This window comes from Amblyraja radiata, chromosome 5, assembly GCF_010909765.2.
Source record: "Amblyraja radiata isolate CabotCenter1 chromosome 5, sAmbRad1.1.pri, whole genome shotgun sequence".
In the NCBI taxonomy this organism is placed as follows: Eukaryota; Metazoa; Chordata; class Chondrichthyes; order Rajiformes; family Rajidae; genus Amblyraja; species Amblyraja radiata.
In genome coordinates, this window is record NC_045960.1 from 25,636,624 (window position 1) to 25,648,321 (window position 11,698).

Below are 11,698 nucleotides of genomic sequence, written 5' to 3' on the forward strand. Positions count from 1 at the left end.
CAAGTTTACATTGGTGTCTATTTTTTTAAATTTGTAATTAATTGTCGTTATCTACGGAGGGAGCTCCTTGGTTCAAACTGGAATCTTTAGAGGAAGATGAGGTGGTGGGAGGGCCAGTTGAGGTTGGCATGGTGGTTGCTGGGGAAATTGAAAGTCAGAAACACCTGTTATGATTTTATGAAAGTACAAGAACTCCCTCCAGGGATAACGAGCATTTCTAAAGATAAAATAAAAGCATCGACTGCCAAGCCAGCCTGCTTCCTGGTGTTTCGTCTCCTTCCGCATAAATCGTAGTAACAATAGATTTTTTATCTCGTTGTATTGTGGTGAAATAGGGGAATTGTGTTTTTGATCAATCCTGCCAGGTTCTCCCTCAGATAGACACAAAATGCTGGTAGCTCAGCGGGACAGGCAGCATTCTATGGAGAGAAGGAATGGGTGACCTTTCGGGTCGAGACCCTTCTTCAGACTGAAGAAGGGTCTCGACCCATTCCTTCTCTCCATAGATGCTGCCTCACCAGCTGAGTTACTCCAGCATTTTGTGTCTACCTCCGATTTAATCCAGCATCTGCAGTTCTTTCTTACACACAGGTTCTCTCTCAGTATTGTTCAGGATGATACATGCTCTTAACAATGCAAACAATATTAATATTCACACCGGGTTCATCGTGAGATCTGTAGGCATGAGGTAAAAGGGCTTGGAGTAGTAGATCCTGGGTTGGAGCCGCTGGATGTTGCGATATTTTGAGAGGATATTCCATTGACCCTGGGAAAGGGAGGGTCAGAGCGCAGAAGATATAAAAGGTTAAATGCACGTAGCACCAGATTCAAGAACAGATTCTTCACCGCTATTATCAGACGTAAAACTCTTCATATAGTCATACAGCATACATACTTGTCCATGCTGCCCAAGATGACCCATCCACACTAGTCCTACAGTACCTGCCAGTATTGGGCACATATCCCCTCTAAACTTTTCCTACCCATGTCCCTGTCTGAATGTCTTTTAAATGTTAAAGTACTTTCCTCAACTATCTCCTTTGGCAGCTCATTTCATATACTCCCCACCTGGGTGAAAAAGTTGCCACTATTAACAATTATCTTTTTTCCCGCTCACCTTAAACTTTTGTCCTCTGCTTCTTGTTGTCTCTATTCTGGGTAAAAGATTGCATTTACCCTATCGATTCCCCTCATGATCTTATACAACCCTATAAAATTACCCTTGTGCTCCTAGGAATAAAGTCTTTGCCTGCCCAACCACTCAACTCTGGCCCTCAAGTCCTGGCAACATTCTTGTAAATCTTCCCTGCACTCTTTCCAGATTAACAACATCCTTCATATAGCAGGGTGACCATAACTGAACACAATACTCCAAATGTGGCCTCACCAAGGTTTTACATAACTTTAACGCAACTTCCCAATGTTACCCCGACTGATGAAGGCCAATGAATGGAAAGCCTTTTTGACCACCCCATTTACTTGTGATGCCACCTTCAAGGAACTATGTACCTGCACTCCTAGATCCAGCTGCTCTACAATACTCCCCAGGGTCCTGCCATTCACTGTGTACGTCCTGCCCTGGTTTGACTTCCCAAAATCCAATACCTCACACGCATCTGCATTAAACTACGTTTACTTTTCCTCAGCCCACATCTCCTTTAATCTTTACCCCTCTCACCTTAAACCTACGTCCTCTAGTCTTTGGCATTCCCACATTGGGGAACAAAAGTTTTGACTGTCTTATCTTCTCTAGGCCTTCTATCAGGTCTCCCCTCAGCCTCCGATGCTCGATAGCTCTTTGAATTTTTGTACATCGTGTTGCGAAATGTCAATAAGATTGTTATTATTATTATTATTATTATTATCTGTTTCATTGGTGAAAGGAACATACATTAAAAAATATATAATTAGCATGATTATTCTTGGGTGGATGGTGTGGGCTGCAATTAGCTGAGCTGTATTATTTTATCATGGAGTATTTTACATCCAATTCAATCCCTCACGCAGCTGTTAACCTCCATAAGGCAGCTGCTGACTTTCAAAGCCCAAAGGTACATACTGTTTTTTTCTCATAAAAATGTAATTAGTATCATAACTCCAAACGATCATTCACATATGTGTATTGTGCTTTAGGGGAAATTGGAAACAGAAATGAACAGACAATGGGGAAATGGAATCCTTTGATTCATTGAATGAGCGGAGTGTGCTAAGTGCACCCGTTTCTTCTTTAATTTCTTAATTCCTGTAAGTGGCCTGTAATTCAAAACAAGGATGTTGCCAGGACTAGAAGGTGTGAGCTATAGGGAGAGGTTGAGTAGGCTAGGTCTCTATTCCATTGAGCGTAGGAGGATGAGGGGAGATCTTATAGAGGTGTGCAAAATCATGAGAGGAATAGATCGGGTAGATGCACAGAGTCTTTTACACAGAGCAGGGAATCGAGGACCAGAGGACATAGGTTCAAGGTGAAGGGGAAAAGATTTAATAGGAATCTGAGGGGTAACTTTTTCACACAGAGGGCGGTGGGTGTATGGAACAAGCAGCCAGAGGAGGTAGTTGAGGCTGGGACTATCCCATTGTTTAAGAAACAGTTGTACAGGTATATGGATAAGACAGGTTTGGAGGGTTATGGACCATGCGCAGGCAAGTGGGACTAGGGTAGCTGGGATATTGTTGGCTGGTGTGGGCGAGTTGGGCCGAAGGGCCTGTTTCCACACTATCACTCTATGACTCTATGACTCTAAGGCATCAAATGTTATGAAATATACACACTGAAGCTGGCAGCAACAGCAATTATCAGACAAAGGGATTATCTATTTCTATGAGTATTGTCATAGGACGTTGCTAAGGACAGATGCATAAAACTGGAGCAGGGACAAGGCACACACACGGAACAACAGTTGGTTGGAATAGGGTGGTAAATATGAAATCGAACGGTATCAACCTTTGACTTCAGAAGCTTGGAAAGGAAGAAAAAAATATACATTTAGTGCCTAACAAAGTTATTCACATAGATATGCTTTGATTCCTTCTCTCCCCCAGGGATGCTGCCTGTCCCACTGAGTTACTCCAGCTTTTTGTGTCTATCTTTGATTCCAGGTCAGTTGGATTCAACCTCTTTGTATATATCTTGCTTTCTCTATGCATTGATCTCCCATTCTCTGCAAAGGTTTTGTGTGCAAACACCACACAGACAGCACCTGAGGTCAGGATCGAACCCGGGTGTCTAGAGGTGTGAGGCAACATTTCTACCAGATGTGCCACTGCGCTGCCCTGAGATATTGAGAAGATGCCACAAAAGGTTGTAATATTGTATGTTTTAGCTGTAAATGTAGGGAATGGAGAGATATGGATAATGTGGTATGGTATAGTGCTTTATTTGTCACAGTGAAATTCATTTTTGTGTACAGTTCAGTACAAGTATCACTACACATAGGCAGTGTGATGCATGTTAGATAAGCATCTCAGATACAGTACACGTGTATAGCAGTAGTACACTGAGACAGTATACAGTCTCAAAAAGTTTGGCTACATTTTCAAGTCCCAGTTGTAGTGCAGGGATCTTGACTTGACCATGAAGGTATGTTGTCCTGGCGATGTTGCAGGTTGGGCCTGGCCAAGCATAGCCAGATGAGATTAATTTATTTTGGTGTCATGTTCGGCACAGGCATTGTGAGCCGAAGGGCCTGTTCATGTATAGTCGATGTTCTTTTGGGCATGTCAAAAAACAGCAAATCTGCTGTGGCAGACAGGAAAAAAAATGAGGAAGATTTTTGTTTTAATTTCAGTAAATATTCTGAGATATTTATCCTTCGGAAAACAATTGTTTATCAATAAAAAGCAATATTGACTGTATCCTTTATGTAGATAATGGGCATCTAGTGTAGAGCTTTTGTCTTTGATTGTCTCCATCTTCATAGAACACTGCTGGCTACATGACTGTTCAACATAACCAACAAAATGGCAGCCACATGGTGTCAGGGGTTATGGGAAGAAGGCAGGAGAATGGGGTTGAGAGGGAAAGCCATGATTGAATGGCGGAGTAGACCTGATGGGCCAAAGGGCCTAATTCTGCTCCTAGAACTTATGAACTTATGATCACGCAAATTGGAGGAACTGCACCTCATATTTTGCTTGGGTAGCTTACAACCCAGCGGTATGAACGTTGAATTGTCTAATTTTAAGTAATTTCTACTAACACTCCCATCCCCTCCCTACTAGACCACTTCCTCCACCCTAATCATTTAACCAGTTCCACAGTTCATCACATTGTATCTTGAGATGACACCTTCTCCAGACACCAATGAGCCTACCCAGCACTTTGTGTCTATCTTTGGCAAAATAACTTGTTTGCTTTCCCAACTCTAAGACTGCGAATGAGGAAGTTATTATCATATCGCTTGAGTTCAAGCTCCTCTCTAGAGACTTAGGTATATAAACTAGGTTGGCACTTCCGTGTCCTTACAGAGAAATTAAACAGAATCTGATTGTGGAAGTTGGGAGGTCATGTTACACTTATATCAGATGTTTGTGAGATTAGAGTATTATGTTCAGTTTTGAGTTCAGTTCAGTTTTATTTGTCATATGTAGGTTAACACAGGGTCAAAGGTACAATGAAATGTGTTTGACAAGACAACGGGTCACCTCAGCAATGATCACCATGTTATAGGAAAGATGGTGTCAAGCTTGAAAGAGTGCAGGGAAGATTTACCAGGATGTTGCCAGGACTCGAGGGAGTGAACTATAGGGAGAGGATGTGCGGGCTAGGGGTTTATTCCTTGGAGCGCAGGAGGATGAGGGGTGATCTTATAGAGGTGTACAAAATCATGAGAGGACAGGTACATGGATAGGACAGGATTGGAGGGATATGGACCAAATGCTGGCAGGTGGGAATAGTGTAGCTGGGACATGTTGGCTGGTGTGGGCAAGTAGAGCCGAAGGACCTGTTTCCAAACTGTATCACTCCATGAATAGATTGAGTAAACACTCAGAGCAGGGGAATCGAGAACAAGAGGACATAGGTTTAAGGTGAAAGGGGGGGAGATTTAATGGGAACCTGAATGGTGACTATTTTACACGGAATAGTGGGTGTATGGAACTAGCTGCTGGAGGAGGTAGTTGAGGAAGTTATCATATTGCTTGAGTTCAAACTCCTCTCTATTGCAACATGTAAGACACATTTAGGCAGGTACATGGATAGGGTAGGTCTAGAGGGATATGGGCCAAAAGCAGGCAGGTGGGACTAGTGTGGATGGGACATGCTGGTCGGTGTGGGCAAGTTGGGCTGTTTCCACGCTGTATGACTATAACTCTATGAAAATTCCTGTCTTTATGTTCAGATGGACCGAAAAAAATGTTTTGCTTCCATTTGGAAAGTCCAATGTAGTTGCCAATTGGTTATGCAAGCCGGCAGTTTCAGAATATTGATGTGGTTCATCCACTCAGGTTTCTGGTCAGGCACCAAGATTTTTGATGGTGAAACTCTCGAATCCCTCACTGTTTTTAATTTAAATTAACAATTTGGATTCAAGATCTCAAAGCTGGTTAAATGTACAGACGATGTTAAATTAGGAGCAGCTGAATTTGAGAAAACAGCTTATTGTCAAAATAAATTGTAGAATAATGTGGGAAGGGAGAAGGCAGATGGAATCTAATTTAGATAAACATAAGGTGGTTCTTTTCACAAATGGTGTCCAAATAGCTGTGGTTTTGTTTGGAAAACACTTTGGCCTTCATAGGTTTTCGCTCAGCAAATCCAAAGCTTATTTAGCTATTTTCCGTATGCTAACCTGGTATTTAATTATGGATGTAGAAACAATAGACTGCAGATGCTGGTTTACAAAAAAAAAGACAGAAAGTACTGGAGTAACTCAGCGGGTCAGGCAGCATCTCTGGAGAACATGGAGAACCTCACCTATCCATGTTCTCCAGAGAAGTGGCCTGACTTGCTGAGTTACTCCAGCAATTTGTGTATTTTTTAATCATAGATGTTCATTTCTAAACTGCGTATTATTATGTTCAGGCAACCCCTTGAGGCTAACACTCGTACCCGAGATACAAAAAAGGCATCCAAGAATTGGAAGCAGTCCAAAAACAAGGCAGATGAGGGAACTTTGAAGGAAAATAGGAAAACTCATATCACTCCTCTTTTTATAAGGGCTAAATGAGAAGGAATGTTATTAAGGTCTGTAAAGTTATAGGTGATATGGAAAGTGCAGATCCAGAACGTAATTCAAAATAGACTAAGTAAAGAACAGGAGGTAGACAAAAGTGCTGGAGAAACTCAGCTGGTGCAGCAGCATCTATGGAGCGAAGGAAATAGGCAACGTTTCGGGCCGAAACCCTTCTTCAGAACAGTTCCAGCCAAAAGATATTTTAGAAATACCACGCAGTTCTTTCAATAAAGGGGAGACACAGAATATCATTGCCACCACATGTTGGTCAATAATTTAATATGGAGTCTTTTCCACTTTTATTTTCACCTAATTTCATCCAGTGCCCGTTGATAGAGTGGAATTTGCCAACCAATTAAAACTAACATTGAGTGTTAGTTGGAGTCCTAATGACATTTGGAATCAGTTGTGTAGTATGGAAACAGGTCCTTCAGCCCAATTCATCCATGCCAACCTAGTTGCCTATCATTTGGCCCCTTATCCCTCTGAATCCATTCTATCCATGTACTGTACCTGTCCAAAGTCCTTTTAAACAATGTTATTGTAACCACCTCTACCATTTCCTCTGGCGTTCGATGTATCCACCATCCTTCGTGTGAAACCCTTGGCCTTAGATCCCTTTTAAATCTAACCCCTCTCATCTTAAACATGTGCTCTCTAGTTTTAGACTCCCCTATACTGCGAGAAAGACTATACCCATCTACCTTATCTACACCCCTCGTGATTTTTCATACATCTACAAAGTTAGTCCTCAACCTCTAACACTCCAGGGAAAAGAGTCCCAGCCTGTCCCCATACTTACTTCAATCCCGTTAACATCCTCATGAATCTTTTCTGTACCATTTCCAGCCAAATAACATCTGTCTACAGCCGGGCGACCAGAACAGTGCATAATACTTCAAGTGAGTTCTCACCAATAACTTGTACAGTTGCAACACGAGCTCCCAACTGCTGTACTCAGAGACCAGACAAACATGCTAAATGCACTCTTCACTTACCTGTGTTGCCACTTTCAGGAAACCATGTGCCTGTACCCCTCAGTCTCTTTGTTCTACAAAACACTCCAGGGCCCTGCCAGTTACTGTACAAGTAACTGTGCAAGTTCTGCCTTGGGTTAACGTAACACAATGCAACAACTTGCACTTGTCAGAGTCAAATTTCATCTGTCATTCCTGGACTCACTTTTCCAGTTCAACAGGATCCTTTGGTAATCTTAGACAACCTTCTTCACTGCCCACTAACCAAACATTTTGAAGCCACCCATAAACTTGCTAAGCATGTTAACAACATTGTCATCTAAATTCTAAATGTAGAAGACAAACATCAGTGTATCGATCCCACTGACTCACCAGTGATCACAGGTCTCCAACCTGAATAACAACCCTCTACTGCACCCTTCTGACTCATTCCATCAAGCCACGGTTGTATTCCATCGGCTAGCTCACTCTCGAACCCATGTGATCACACCTTCTAAACCAGCCTACCTACCAAAGGCCTTGCTGAAGTCCACATTGGCAATATCTACAATATTGCCTTCATCAATCTTCTTGGTCACCTCTTCAAAGAATGCTATTGAATTGATGAGACATAGTTTCCCACATACAAAACCATGCTGACTATCCCAAATATCAGTCCTTGCCTTTCCAAATGTTGGTCGATCCTTTCCCTTTGAAACTCCTCTAGTAATTTATCCATCACGGATGCCTGTAGATCCCTGGTATGCCTGTAGATCCCTGATATGCCTGTAGATCCCTGATATGCCTGTAGATCCCTGGCATGCCTGTAGATCCCTGATATGCCTGTAGATCCCTGATATGCCTGTAGATCCCTGATATGCCTGTAGATCCCTGGTATGCCTGTAGATCCCTGATATGCCCTTGTGGACCTTCTTAAATGATGGCACAACATTAGGTCCACCACTGATTTTCCGCCAACTGGTGGTCCGGCACCTTGTTTAATCTGGACAAAATTACGAGAGCACACTTGAAATTTCCCTCGAAATCCCCCCAAAAATGTAGGCCGGGTGAGGCGGGCAAACTCGATCTCATTGGAATTTCCACAACTGATTGAGGGGTCGAATTTTCCCTTAGCATATGGAATGTCTACTATAGCAGACTTCCGATGCCGACTTTGCGGGGCCAGTATCTCGGCCCCTAGGTGGCTTAGGCAGACCGATCTGGTACCGTTCGACTCCTTTCGGAGGCCCTGACCTCTGTTGGTCTGGCATAACGGATAATGTATTAAGGTTCTTTGGAACCAAGGGTGTCAGAAAATCAGTGGTGGACCTGTATACCCAGGGTTTAAGATAATACAAATATCTCTGCCAGGATACCTGCAATTTCTTCCCCAGCTTCCTGTTGTGTGCTTGGATACACTTGATCAGGCTTTCTAATGCAAAATTAATTATGGTTTGGGCAGAGCCAGTTGTTCTCAGTCGTCAGTTACTTAACACAATGGAATCATTTCTCTGGTTGTTTAATATATACTGAGAACTGGGATTTCGTCCTGTCACACCTTTCCCCGTCACTGACCTACAGTATTTATCAGCACAAAGATTTATCGGGCCATACCCTCATAATAAAAGGACGTGCCTTTAGAAAGGAGATGATGAGGATTTTCTTCAGAGAGTGGTGAATCTGTAGAATTCAATGCTTCGGCCGGCTATGGAGGCCAAATCATTGGATATTTTTAAGGTGCAGATTGACAGATTTTTGATTCAAAGGTTTCAAAGGTCTTTTATTGTCATGTGTACTAATTAAGGTACAATGATATGCGAATTACCATACAGCCATAAAAACAAAACAAAGCAACTACATAAAAGTTAACATAAACATCCACCACAGTGGATTCCCCACATTCCTCACTGTGATGGAAGGTAGAAAAGTCCAATCTTCTTCTTTATTCTCCCGCGGGCGGGGCACTAGAACCATCCGCAGTCGGGGCGATCGAAGCTCCCGCAGCCGGCGGTCGAAGTTCCCGCGTCGGGGCGATCAAAACTCCCGCATCAGGGCGGTCAAAGCTCCTGCGGCTTGGAGTTCCCGAAGCGCGTCTCTGACCAGGGACCGTGAGCTCCATGATGTTAAGTCCATAAGTACCCACGGTTGGAGCTCCAAGGTCGATCCCTGGCAAAGGGATCGCGGGCTCCATGATGGTAAGCCCGCAGGCACCCGCGGAGGAACTCTCAAAAGTCGGTCTCCAGCAAAGGCCGTCAACTACTCGATGTGAGGCCGCAGTGTGGATGGAGATACGATACGAAAAAAAATCGCATCTCCGTCGACATAAGAGATTAGAAAAAGTTTCCCCCTAACCCCCCACACCCCCCACCCCTCACATAAAACAAGCTACAGAACACTAAAAACATACATTAACACATACTATTAAAACACAAAGAAGGAAGGGACAGACAGACTGTTGGCGAGGCAGCCATTGCTGGCGCCACCCGGTAGTTTTTAAGAGTGTCAAGGATTACGGGGAGAAGGCAGGAGAATGGGGTTGAGAGGGAAAGATAGATCAGCCATGATTGAATGGTGGAGCAGACCCGATAGGCCAAATGGCCTAATTCTGCTCTTATAACTTCCGAACATGAAATAGACACAAAGTGCTGGAGTAACTCAGCAGGTCAGGCAACATCTCTGGAGAACGTGAATAGGTGACGTTTCAGGTCGAGACTCTTCTTCAGTATTTATCTGCACTCCAGCCTTGTGTGGAGCAGGCCTCGATCTGCAAGTAGCATTAGGACACTCTGGTTTCACATGGAAGAGGCTGGCGTGACAGCTTTGACTGGGCCTCAGGCCGGTGCTTCCAACGGTAGGTTCAGAACACCATACCATTGTAGCTGAAACTGCTGCTACAGAAGTTTGATTGAATATACTTCCAGATGGGTGGCACGGTGGCGCAGGGGTAGAATTGCTGCCTTACAGCGCCAGACTCGGGTTCAATCCCAACTACGGGTGCTGTCTGTATGGAGTTTGTACGTTCTCCCCGTGACCTGCATGGGTTTTCTCCGGGAGGCTCCAGGTTTCTCCAACACTCCAAAGACGTACAGGTTTGTAAATTAATTAGCTTCAGTAAAATTGTAAATTGTCCCTAGGATAGTGCTAATGCGCGAGGATCGCTGGTCGGCGCGGACTCGGTGGGCCGAATGGCCTATTTCTGCACTGTATCTCTAAACTAAACTTAACGAATGGAGTGGAAAAGCCATAACATCTGGAATGGGTGAATGAGTGAAACAAGGACAGTCAGGTATTTTTGAACGGATGATCTAACATTGGACATATGGTGATTTTCATCTTAAACTTGCCTATGATATGAGCTTATCATTACCCTGCATGTATTGATGATGCATGTCTGGTGATGATAAGTAGCGCTGTGAGAACAGCAGTTTACAATCAGCATCCGCATGAAATTAATTTTGAATGATCACAGCATGATGTTGTAGTTCTAAGGCTTCATTACTCACTGTCTTCTGATTCATTAACAAGCCTCTTAAGCGGTTTGCTTGGAAACTTCATTTCTGATTCCTTGCTAGATCTGTTTTTTTTGGTTTATCATCTGAGCTCAGCATTGAAACAATTCCCATCATTCACCACCATGCATTCATTGGAATAGCCTGTAACATTGTGTGGTACACATCAGCCGGGATTACACTTGGATCCTTGTCTCACAAAGCTCAAGCCCACAGCAGTAATTCAACTGAAAGTTAGTGGGTGGATAGGACTTAGAGATACAGCGCGGAAACAAGCCCTTTGGTGCACCGAGACTGCACCCAATCAGTGATCAACCCGTGCACTAGTACTATCCAGCACACTAGGGACTATTTTTACCGAAGCCAATTAACCCACACATCTCTACCTCTTTGGGATGTGGGTGGAAACCTCTAACCCAGTGGGTGGAAAGTGCTACCTCTGTGGGATGTGGGTGCTGTTTTGTATGTGTTTGTTCATTTGTGTCGTCTGTGAAAACCCTACAAAGATTACTTTCACGAGAGAGGTACTCATAAACATCGGACATACGGTACCTCCAAACATCGTTCCGGATTTCACTCACTCGCGGGATTATTTGGACATACTCGTCAGCGGGGCTGTGGCTACGTTCAAGGTCTTGAGATGGAGGAGGACCCGTGGAAAGTGCTCTGGAGCACTCACCCGACTCCGGCGACGAGGATCACGCACACCATTCCCGAGCATATTCCTGGCAAACGTACTTTCTCTCAATAAAAAAATTGGACGAACTGCAACTCTTGCGTCGGACATACAAGGACCTCTCGAGCCGCTGCCCTGAGCTTCACCAAGACCTGGCTGTGTGAGTCGACCCTAGACAGCGCGCTGCAACTGGCTGGTTTCCAACTTCACAGAGCGGATCGCGAAGTGGAGGCAGCGGGGAAATCAAGAGGCGGTGGAATATGCTTCTATACCAACCAGGACTGGTGCAGTGACATCACAGTAATGTCAAACTTCTGCTCTCCTAACTTAGAATCCTTCTTTATAAACTGCAAACCCTTCTACTCTCCGAGTGAATTTAACTCCTTT